This window comes from Ranitomeya imitator, chromosome 1 (assembly GCF_032444005.1).
Source record: "Ranitomeya imitator isolate aRanImi1 chromosome 1, aRanImi1.pri, whole genome shotgun sequence".
Taxonomy (NCBI): domain Eukaryota; kingdom Metazoa; phylum Chordata; class Amphibia; order Anura; family Dendrobatidae; genus Ranitomeya; species Ranitomeya imitator.
In genome coordinates this window covers 526,997,396-527,010,029 of record NC_091282.1, presented here as the reverse complement: position 1 = coordinate 527,010,029, position 12,634 = coordinate 526,997,396, and the positions used below count along the sequence as shown (strand labels likewise).

At 46.4% G+C, this 12,634-nt stretch overlaps 1 protein-coding gene across 1 annotated transcript in view; it reads left to right on the top strand.

Annotated features, from left to right (window-relative positions):
* The window catches only part of SUSD1 (sushi domain containing 1), a 466,537-nt gene that overhangs the window by 106,405 nt on the left and 347,498 nt on the right, over positions 1-12,634 (top strand). The window lies entirely within an intron of this gene.

The window sequence follows — 12,634 nt, the reverse complement described above, 5'->3', positions numbered from 1 at the left end:
GGACTCTATAGCGACGGGGTCTGTTCAGCAGGACTGGCGCATTGCAAATGTGGTGCCAATATTCAAAAAGGGCTCTAAAAGTGAACCTGGAAATTATAGGGCAGTAAGTCTAACCTCTATTGTTGGTAAAATATTTGAAGGGTTTCTGAGGGATGTTATTCTGGATTATCTCAATGAGAATAACTGTTTAACTCCATATCAGCATGGGTTTATGAGAAATCGCTCCTGTCAAACCAATCTAATCAGTTTTTATGAAGAGGTAAGCTATAGGCTGGACCACGGTGGGTCATTGGACGTGGTATATCTCGATTTTTCCAAAGCGTTTGATACCGTGCCGCACAAGAGGTTGGTACACAAAATGAGAATGCTTGGTCTGGGGGAAAATGTGTGTAAATGGGTTAGTGACTGGCTTAGTGATAGAAAGCAGAGGGTGGTTATAAATGGTATAGTCTCTAACTAGGTCGCTGTGACCAGTGGCGTACCGCAGGGGTCGGTATAGGGACCTGTTCTCTTGAACATATTCATTAATTATCTGGTAGAAGGTTTACACAGTAAAATATCGATATTTGCAGATGATACAAAACTATGTAAAGCAGTTAATACAAGAGAAGATAGTATTCTGCTACAGATGGATCTGGATAAGTTGGAAACTTGGGCTGAAAGGTGGCAGATGAGGTTTAACTATGATAAATGTAAGGTTATACACATGGGAAGAAGGAATCAATATCACCATTACACACTGAACGGGAAACCACTGGGTAAATCTGACAGGGAGAAGGACTTGGGGATCCTAGTTAATGATAAACTTAACTGGAGCAGTCAGTGCCAGGCAGCAGCTGCCAAGGCAAACAAGATCATGGGGTGCATTAAAAGAGGTCTGGATACACATGATGAGAGCATTATACTGCCTCTGTACAAATCCCTAGTTAGACCGCACGTGGAGTACTGTGTCCAGTTTTGGGCACCGGTGCTCAGGAAGGATATAATGGAACTAGAGAGAGTACAAAGGAGGGCAACAAAATTAATAAAGGGGATGGGAGATCTACAATACCCAGATAGATTAGCGAAATTAGGATTATTTAGTCTAGATAAAAGACGACTGAGGGGCAATCTAATAACCATGTATAAGTATATAAGGGAACAATACAAATATCTCGCTGAGGATCTGTTTATACCAAGGAAGGTGAAGGGCACAAGGGGGCATTCTTTGCATCTGGAGGAGAGAAGGTTTTTCCACCAACATAGAAGAGGATTCTTTACTGTTAGGGCAGTGAGAATCTGGAATTGCTTGCCTGAGGAGGTGGTGATGGCGAACTCAGTCGAGGGGTTCAAGAGAGGCCTGGATGTCTTCCTGGAGCAGAACAATATTGTATCATACAATTATTAGGTTCTGTAGAAGGACATAGATCTGGGGATTTATTATTATGGAATATAGGCTGAACTGGATGGACAAATGTCTTTTTTCGGCCTTACTAACTATGTTACTATGTTAGATCATCGGAAGGTATGGGATATTGTTGTTTTTTTATTTTTCCTTTGTTACAGAGCGAGGGTCTTCAGGTGGATTAAGAGTCAAATAAAATATTACAACAACCTGTGTCTTTATTTCATTAAAAGACTTTGTAATAATGTGTGTGTGTTTTTTAACCATTTCATACAATTGGATTAATAATGGATATGTGTCATAATTGACGCCTCTCCATTATTAATCTGGCTTAATGTCACCTTACAATAGTAAGGTGACATTAACCCTTCATTACCCCATATCCCACCGCTACACGGGAATGGGAAGAGAGTGGCCAAGTGCCAGAATAGGCGCATCTTCCAGATGTGCCTTTTCTGGGGTGGCTGGGGGCAGATGTTTTTTGCCAGGGGGGGGGGGGCAATAACCGTGGACCCTCTCCAGGCTATTAATATCTGCCCTCAGTCACTGGCTTTACCTCTCTGGCGGAGAAAATTGCGCGGGAGCCCACGCCAATTTTTTCCGCGATTTAACCCTTAAATTTAATAGCTACAGCGCCCAAATTTTGCACATACACACTACTAACATTAGTAGTGTGGAATATGCAAAAAAAAATGGGAATATGACATGGTTTACTGTATGTAAACCATGTCTCATATCATGTCGGGTTTAGGAAGGAGAAATGAAAAGCCGGCAATTGAATTACCGGCTTTTCTGCTATCTCGCGCTGAAGTAAATATAAATATATAGAGATTTCCCATTGACTTGCATTGGGTTTCGTGTTTCGGCCGATCCCCCGACCCCGACTTTTCAAGATAATCGGCCGATTTCACTCGACTCGCGAAACTCGACTCGACCTCAAAAAAGGAAAAGTCGCTCAACCCTAGTCCTGACTATTCTTCTGACTGCCCCTGTGTACTGCGCCGACCTCTGTGTATGACCTTGGCTTGTGTGACTACGTTTATTTCTGTCATCCTTTTTAACATCCTTGGGGGTTTCCTCTCCTTCTTAAGGTACCTTCACACATAACGATATTGTTAACGATATCGTTGCTATTTGTGACGTAGCAACGATATCGTTAATGAAATCGTTCTGTGTGACAGCGACCAACGATCAGGCCCCTGCTGGGAGATCGTTGGTCGCTGAACAAAGTCCAGAACTTTATTTCGTCGCTGGACTCCCTGGAGACATCGCTGGATCGGCGTGTGTAACACCGATCCAGCGATGTCTTCACTGGTAACCAGGGTATACATCGGGTAACTAAGCGCAGGGCCGCGCTTAGTAACTCGATGTTTACCCTGGTTACCATGCTAAAAGTAAAAAAAAAAAAACACTAGATACTTACCTACCGCTGTCTGTCCTCCGGCGCTGTGCTCTGCTCTCCTCCTGTACTGTCTGTGAGCCGGAAAGCAGAGCGGTGACGTCACCGCTCTGCTTTCCGGCTCACAGACAGTACAGGAGGAGAGCAGAGAAGCAGAGCGCACCGCTGGAGGACAGACGGCTGTAGGTAAGTATGTAGTGTTTGTTTGTTTTTTACTTTTAGCATGGTAACCAGGGTAAACATCGGGTTACTAAGCGCGGCCCTGCGCTTAGTTACCCAATGTTTACCCTGGTTACCGGCATCGTTGGTCGCTGGAGAGCGGTCTGTGTGACAGCTCTCCAGCGACCAAACAGCGACGCTGCAGCGATCCGGATCGTTGTCGGTATCGCTGCAGCGTCGCTTAATGTGAAGGGGCCTTTACACTTTCTCCCAGATCCGCTGCAGGCTCAAACAACGATGCTAAGCTCCACCCACCCCCTCTGACACGCGGTCACATGATTGCAGGTCTTGTCTGCCTGCTCTGGAGAACGGATAGCCTCTGCAGCACCGCTGCTATCGCTCTTGTTCACAGCTCCTCGGTGCCATAGGCGGTCCCTGGCACCAGACGTCCAGGCTAGCCTCCTGCGCTGTTGCTGGAGAGTGCCCGTCAGGTAGCTGGTTCTGACACTATAAACGACCGTCACAGTTTTTTTTCTCTCTCTTTTTTAAGGGGTTAAGGAGTGTTATATGCATGGATCCTATGCAGGCATTAGCAGATCAGGTGAAACACCTAATGCAAATGTTCCAGAAATTGAATGTGGAGCAGCGCACAGTGGCTCAGACTCAGCAGCAGTTTTTAGATACCGTACAGGGGGCTGTCGCTGCGGGGTCTCTGGGTACTGGTAGTAGAGATGTGTCATTGGTATCTCCCGAATCACCAGTAAAACTGCCTGACCCCTTCTCAGGGGATAAAAAGGAGTTCAGAGCCTTCAGGGAGGGGTGCAAACTTTTTTCCCTGAGGCCTCGTTCTTCTGGGGATGAGTTCCAGAGGGTGGGGATCATTATTTCCCTACTTCAGGGGGCTCCACAAGCCTGGGCCTTTTCTCTATCTCCTTCTGCTCCTGAGAGGATGACTGTTGATGCCTTTTTTGGTGCCCTGGGCCGCATCTCTGATGAGCCTGACAGGGTCCGTATGACTGAGGACATGGTAATGAGTATTCGGCAGGGCAAACATTCAGCTGAGTGGTTCTGTTCGGAGTTCCGACGTTGGGTTGCAGAAGTGTCCTGGGATGATACCGCCCTTCGAGGGCTATTCTGCAGAGGCCTGTCTGAACAGCTCCAGGACGCTCTGGCCCTTCATCCTCCATCTGACACTTTGGAGGACGCCATAACCCAGGCCATATGAATGGACCGCAGGTTACGTGCCAGGGGTGTCATGTAGTGTGAAACTTCCCTGTTTGCTGGCAGCAAAGAGACTGGGGCTGCTCCTGAAGCCATGAAAATCAGCATCACCTTGCTAAAAGAGAAGGAGAGAAGACCCCGCCCAGAGAAACAACTCTGTTTCTATTGCGGAGAACCCGGACATTGGAGAAAAGATTGCCCCTCCTGTCCATCATCCTCTAAGATGACAGGAAACAACAGGAAACGACTAGGTCTGGGTAGCGAACGAGGAGGCTGTCCAGACCCTCAGGTACTGTTTTCCTCATGTACTAAAGTCTTGTTAAAGGTAGAACTATGGATAGACAATTATCATTTTTTCTCTACAGCATTGGTGGACAGTGGTTCATCTCTCAACCTGGTTCGTTCCTGTGTCGTCTCCCAACACAAGATAGGTACAGTCAGGCTGGAGATGCCACTTAAAATTGTGGCCATCGACTCTTCCCCTCTAACACGTACAGGGATTCTTTATGCTTCCAAAAGGTTTTCTTTACAGATCGGTTCTTCCCACAAGGAAGAGATGGAATGTTTTGTTATGGACAAATTGCCCGCAGGGCTAGTGCTGGGCATGTCATGGCTTCAATGCCACAACCTGGTGATTGACTGGGAAACAGGGGAGATTATTAAATGGGGATCCAAATGTGTCGATTGTTGCCATAAACCTGTTTGTTGTCTAAAACTTGCAAAACCTGTCTCGGTGTCTTCTGTTAGTCTGGAGGGTATTCCGGAGTACCTAAGAGACTTTGAGGACGTGTCCTCTGAAAGTGAGGCTGAGGCGCTGCCCCCGCATAGGCCATTTGACTGTGCTATTGATCTTATTCCTGGAGCCAAATTGCTCAAATCCTGTCTATTTAATTTGTCAGGCCCGGAGCACCTGGCTATGAAGCAATACATTGCTGAAAGTCTTCGTAAAGGGCATATAAGACCTTCTGTGTCCCCAGTAGCTGCGGGGTTTTTCTTTGTTAAAAAGAAAGATGGTGACCTACGTCCCTGCCTCGACTTTCGAGAACTTAATAAAATCAAAGGCAGGAACACATACCCCCTGCTTCTGATTCCTGATCTCTCTAACCAGCTCTCTGGGGCCAATTGGACCTCAGAGGAGCTTATAATTTGATTAGAATATGGGAAGGTGATGAGTGGAAAATTGTATTTCTTACCACGGAGGGGTTACTTGAAAATCTGGTGATGCCATTCGGTCTCACCAATGCCCCAGCTGTGTTCCAAAATTTCATTAATGTAGTTTTTTTGGACCTCATTGGTCGCTTTGTTGCGATCTACTTGGATGATATCCTGATATATTCCTCTGACAGACATTCTCTTTTATCACATGTTAAAACAGTGTTTCAAAGACTCAGGGAAAATCAATTATTTGCTAAACTAGAGAAATGTTCTTTTTTCGTTCAGGAGCTCTCATTTTTTGGGTCTCATAATCTCTCCACAGGGGTTTCGTATGGATCCCAATAAGGTGCAAGCCATTATGGAGTGGGTCCAGCCTCAGGACCTTAGAGGACTCCAGCGCTTTTTGGGATTCACGAATTACTATCGCAGGTTTATTGGTCCCTGTCAGCCAAGCAATCTTTTTTAACTTTGCAAAACTGTTTCACATCTGCTCTTGTTCTGGTGCAACCTGAGTCATCCAAGCCATTTGTAGTCGAAGTTGACGCTTCGGAGGTTGGGGTGGAGGCAGTGATGTCACAGGGACCTGCTTCTCTGACTAACCTCAAACCTTGTTTTCTCAGGCTGAGAGGAATTATGACATTGGTAATAGAGAACTCTTAGCAATTAAGTTGGCGTTCGAAGAATGGAGGCATTTTTTGGATGGGGCGGCTCACCCCATCACGGTCATCACCGACCACAAAAACCTAGAGTATATCAAATCTGCTAATAGACTGACTGCCAGGCAGGCCCGATGGTCACTTTTTTTTCCCGATTCCAATTCTCAATAACATTTCTTCCAGGGTCTAAAAACACTTTCTCCCAGAGCCGCTGCAGGCTCAAACAGCGATGCTAAGCTCCACCCACCCCCTCTGACACGCGGTCACATGATCGCAGGTACTGTCTGTCTGCTCTTGAGAACAGCTAGCCTCTGCAGCACCACTGCTACCGCTCTCATTCACAACTCCTCGGTGCCACAGGCTGTCCCTGGCACCAGGCATCCAGGTAGCTGGTTCTGCCAGAAAGCCCATATAGAGTTTGCTAAAAAAACACATGAAGGGCTCTCAGACTATGAGAAATATGATTCTCTGGTCTGATGAGAAGAAGATAGACCTTTTTGCTGATAATTCAAAGCAGTATATGTGGAGAAAATGAGGCACTGCTCATCACCTGCCCAATACAATCACAACAGTGAAACATGGTGGTGGCTGCATCATGCTATGGGGGTATTTTCCAGCTGCAGGGACAGGATGACTGGTTTTCATTGAAGGAAATATGAAAGCGGCCAAGTACAGAGATATCCTGAATGAAAACCTCTTCCAGAGTGCTCTGGACCTCAGACTTGGCCAAAGGTTTACCTTCCAAAAAGGCAATGACCCTAAGCACACAGCTAATATAATAATGGAATGGCTTCAGAACAACTGTGACCATTCTTGACTGGCCCAGCCAGAGCCCTGACCTAAACCCAATTGACCATCTCTGGAGAGAGCTGAAAATGGCTGTCCACCAACGTTCACTATCCAGCCTGATGGAGCTGGAGAGGATCTGCAAGGAAGAATGGCAGAGGATCACCAAATCTAGGTGTGAAAAACTTGTTGCATCATTACCAAGAAGATTCATGGCTGTACTAGCTCAAAAGGGTGCTTCTAGTCAATACTGAGCAAAGGGTCTGAATACTTATGACCATGTGATACTTCAGGTTTTTTTTTTCCATAAATTTGCAAAAGGAACTACATTTCTGTTTTTTTTTCCAGTAATGATGGGGTGCAGAGTGTACATTAATGAGAAAAAAAATAACTTTTTTAAATTTACCAAATAGCTGCAATGAAACAGAGTGAAAATTTTAAGTGGAATGAATACTTTCCGCACCCACTGTACATCTCCTGGGACTCTTGATGAGGGGAAGAAAGAAGACCAGGTTGAGGATTCAGAAGCCCAGCCACTTGGCTACTAAGACTAGACCATGTGGAAGACTTGGTGGTGCTACTTGTTAACACACTAGAGCATTTGTCTGCCATCCAACCCACAACATCTTCACGCTTCTCTGGTTTCGACAGTGGTGTAGCGTGCTGACCGACTTTTGACAGGAAGCTAGAACAAGATACAGTCACCTTCTGATCTGTCACATGGCTTTGGCGGGTGCCACCAAATCCATGTCCACATTCCTTAACGTCAACCTTTCCCATATTGAATGCATTATGAAAAAAAAATCCTGGCTTTGTTTTTCACTAGTACCCTCAGAGAGGTGTTATGCACAAATTCCCTGTATCTAGCAATGAGTGGATATTTTTTCAGATATCATCTTTACTACACATGGCAACAGTAGACTCAGGAAAATTACAGGTAAATAGTCACATTTACATATCTCAGCAGGCTTTGCGTTAGTCGCACAACTGCTAGATAAAGATACACTATGTTAGGTGTCAAGTTCCCACCTCTGCACAGGGGAATCTCAAACCATCTCTGCTGCGGTCTCCCATTCTTCTCCAGCCGCAGTGGAGTCTGCTCAGCAGAGATATCGTTCCCAGTGTCTTGCTCAGTCTCACTCTGTGCATAGGATTACTGCTGCTTTGCCTGCTTCTGCCATTGAAGCCAGTGCTGGGCAGCGGCAAGCAGACGCTTTTGGGATCTAAGTCCTGCTTTTTCCCTTCTGAGCATGCCCAGGGTGAGATCTCCCATTGGAGATCGAGGGTCACATGCTCAGATGCTGCAGCGGTTCCCATTGGTCCTTTATTGGAAGGTCCTGAACGTGCTGCAGCTATATAAGCTGCGCATGACCGCACGGCCATGCGCTAGTGTACATTTCTAAACGTGTGTGTGTTGTGAGTGAAAGTCGTTCATTAAAGTCCCCTCCCTATTGGATGACTGTTCGCGGAAGGTGGGTGATTGCTATGTAGCGCCCAACTTGCTACCAGCATGTTACACACCATACAGCATCTATTTGCTGTGACCGCCAGTGCGACGCCCTGCGCTTTCACAGCGCTTTCCTGACCCAAGCCTGGGTGGTTAGTGGCGTCCGCCAGTGCAGCACCGCATGCACTCTCGTGCATCTTTTATTATTACTTTGGTTAAGCTGACACCCCATTAGCGGTGTCGAGCGCAAGTAGTCTAGTCGGACTCGGATCCCAAGTCTTGGGACTGAGCTTGGTGACTCCTTGCTTGCGCTCTTGTGTGCAGTACCGCGGCCCTGTGACTTAACAGGGTTCGCTTCCTTCACACAGGGTGAAGTTAACCCGGGTGTTCTTTAAATGGCGTTCGGTTTTACACAGCGGCACAGATGAGTATTTGCGGCCTGATTTTGTGGCTCTATGTGGGTAATTGTAAACATTGCTGAAATTGTATAGGAAGACCGGAGTAAGATAGCATGGACACACTATTGGTGTATCAGTCCATGCATAGAAATGAGTTGATCCGGCTGAATTTATCTTGATTTTTTTCCCACACTATTCTGAGTGTTAGCCCATGTAAATGTATATAGGTGATCCGGCTGGATTTATCTAGAAGTGTATCTACACTGTGCTAAGGATCTTGGGGCCGCTGTGAATGATTATCCAGTTGTTATATACTTATCGCCATATGTGTGTTTACATAGCGTGTTGCTTTTGGGGAACTAGGTAATCCCTAGCATAGTAGTTATCTGTTAGTGCTAGAGGACCCTTTAGTGTGTGGGCAGTGGCTTACATTAGTGGCTGCAAGGCTTTTTAGGAAGAAGCAGCAGATTTGATTGATGGGGCGGCTGATGGTTGTTGAAGTCCGCTGGTCCTCATTTTAGTGCAGTGGGATTCCCAGAGTGACACATGTTGATTGAGCATGTGAAGGTTCATACATATAGTAGTCAAATTATTGCACTTTTTACCTCTACTCAATTTTTTTTGCAAAGGTGGCAGATTATGTGAGTTGGCTCATCCTTTGCAGTGACAAAAAAAGGCCCAAGCTAGGCAACCCTTGCCACCTCTGCAAGCTGCAGACCCACGGACACTGCTGGTCACAGCCACAGTTGTGACAGCACAGTACATTCCTCAGGAGCCTCAGAAATCTGAGTCTCATCAGGATCACCTCCCCCCAGGGGTTAACATCTGATGACGAGGATCAGGATGCTGTTTCGACCCTACTTCGTCCTGCCCAGCATCAAAGCTACAAAAAAATTTGGGGCAACGGTGCAATTTTCCTCCTCTTGACTGTGAAGCTTTTGAGTACACTTCTGATGACCATGGCATGGAATGTGTGAACAGCTTTTCAGACTCACCCATCTGTGGTTTCATGCAGTCAGTTGTACGGTTGGATAGTTGGGACGCAGGGGGAAGCAAGGGGAATTTGGATGCCACCTCTGTAGACTGTACTGGGTGTGATGTTGAGGTGGAGGAAGAGGAGGAGAGGCCACTTGCAGATGCGCTTGCCATCCACTCGAGCGCATGCTTTTTCTGGCCCTCATCAACAAGGCATAAGGCTGTGCATCTGCCAAAGGAAGGTAGTGGAGTAGCCCGTCCAGTAACAGAAGTGGTCAGTTATCTTTGCATAGGACGTGACATTGGTTCACTAGTGCTTTCACAAACATTACCACCTACCCCACGAATACCTTGAACACCAAGCCTAATTTCCCTTCCACCACGGCCTTGCTTTTTCCAAGTCATGTTGCTCAGATAGTATGGCAGGAGCACAGCATTAGCAATAAAATATAAGATTTTAAATTCTGCACCAACTGTGCAAACAGCTGAATTTCAGCGGCAGTAAATTTCTGTAAATTGCTGAATTGTGTCACAGAAGAACAAATGGATGATGACTGTATGACAAAGAAGGCATGCTGCAAACAATTTGAAAGTTAGATGTTCCCTACTGTATGATGTTAGAAACACAAGAATATTTTGTGGCCTCTGGATCTAGCCTCTATAACACACTAGATGCTGCAAACTATTTGAAAGTAAGGTTTCCTACTCTATGACACTAGAAACAGAAGAATTTTTGTGGCCTCTGTATCAGGCCTTTATAACAAACTGTATGCAACAAATTATTTTAAAGTCAGGTCCCCTACTGTATGACACTAGTAACAGAAGGATTTTTTGGTGGCCTATGGATCAGGTCTCTTAACAAACCAGATGCTACAAACTATTTTATAGTCAGATCTCCTACTCTATGACACTAGAAACCGAAGATTTTTTTGTGGCCTCTGGATCACACTAGATGCTACAAACTATTTGAAAGTCTGGTCTCCTACTGTACGACACTAGGTACAGAACAATTTTGTGGCCTCTGGATCAGGCCTCTATAACACAGTAGATGCTACAAACTATTTGAAAGTCAGGTCTCCTACTGTATGACACTAGGAACTAGGAACAGAAGGATTTTTTAGTGACCTATGGATCAGGCCTCTCTAACACTAGATGTTGCAAACTATTTTAAAGTCAAGTCTCCTAATGTATGTGCAGCGCCCCATAGACCTGGTCATTGCAGTAACGTTGCTCTGCCAGTAAGGGGAGTGATGGTACGTCTGATGGCACTAAAGGAGTTCATCTGGCCAGGTATCACCAGCACACATTACACTTCACACTCCGGCCACTAGGGGGAGCAAAAGGTTTTATTTATTAGGCCACTCCTCACACTGGTAAAACTAGGGGTTGGATAGGAAGTTAGTCAGAAGCTGACTGGGTTGGATTCAGGCAACTTCCCGTGGCAGGGGGTGTTGCAGGGAGAAGATTCAGGGGGGTCCCTGTCAGGCGTGGGAACCTGGCAGGTACCTAGCGACAAGAACAGAATGTTACGGAACCGCGCCTGCACTACCCGCGGCGGTATCCTAAGAAAGAGACACGAAGCGAAGGATATTGTGGACAGTGAGAAATGAGATCAAGCACAAAGGAGAGCCAGTAGGAGTCGTGCCCAGAGAACGGCAACATCCTACTGAGGCGCGTAGCCGGTGCCCGGAACATCGAGGAAGTGACTGACTTTATGCCTTACTTCAAATACCGCAGGACAGTTAATTATAGGTTGGCTGTCTACCTTACATCACCTAAGCAGACATAGGGGCAACGCATGGAGAGTGGCATCTCTAGGGTCCTGGAAGAGCTCCGAGCCTACCTGTCAAACGGGTGCATCCTAGCCATAACATACCGGGGGACGGAGAACTAGAAGGAACTGGAACAAGTTAGAACGAACGAGAATAGAAGTTGTGAGGACTATGCCGAAAGCTCAGCAGGGAAGCACTACAACACACAGGCGCTAGTGGTAGGCAACGATTTCCACCTGCAAAGGGAACTCTGGATGTGCCTTCGGACTGGCCGGTCTCAGACAGCCCTGTTAACTGTGCTCTGGATGGCGGATCCTGAAGTCTTCAGTGAAGAGGTAAAGAGACTGCAACCCTGTGTCCTCGTTATTGTCTGCACCTCACACCATCACCATCCACCTTACTGGGAAGCCCTGGGGACATACTTCACCTGTGGGAAGGTATACCATCTAGCTGCCATCACATCACCCCAGTGGACCCCAAGCAGCGTTGGTCACCCTGACCGAACACCACAGGTGGAGTCACAAACCCTTGACAGACTCGTATCACCTTTCACCCCCCCTTAGTGGGGTCACAGACCGGGTCCAGCCACCGTGACATCCCCAGAGCTGAGCCAGCAGAGGACCGGTACCGAGTAAACCGCGGCCCTGCGTCTGGGGGCGCTCCATATGACACTAGGAACAGAGGAATTTTTTTGTGGCCTCTGGATCAAGCCTCTATAACACACTAGAGGCTGCAAACTATTTTAAAGTCAGGTTTCCTACTGTACGACACTAGGAACAGAACAATTTTTGTGGCCTCTAGATCAGGTCTCTACAGCTTAATTTTAACCCAACAAAATGACGAAGCGTGATAGGGTGGGCTGTCTAACTTTTTGCAACTGAATTTTTTTTTTTAATGTGCCTTAGGTCTGCAGACAGTTTCATATCACCACAGCACAAAATGACAAAGTGGGATACAGCAGGCTGTTTCACATTTAGCTAGTGAAAAAATATTATTGTCATTAATGAGGTCCACAGACACAGCCAGCAGCTCACTTGTAGGACATGTGCCCTGCTGGCTTTGTCTGTGGACCTCATTAATGACCCCAAAAAAATGCTGGAAGGTAAATTTAACAGCCACACTGGACACTAGCTAGCTACACTATCTGACTGATATACAACCACCTAGCTAACTAGCTAAAATCTTGCTGCTAACAGTACCAGAGTCAGGAGCAGCCTCTCTGCGCTGTTACAGTGTAAAAATGGTGCTAAAAACAAGATGTCCGCTATTTATATGCAGAGGG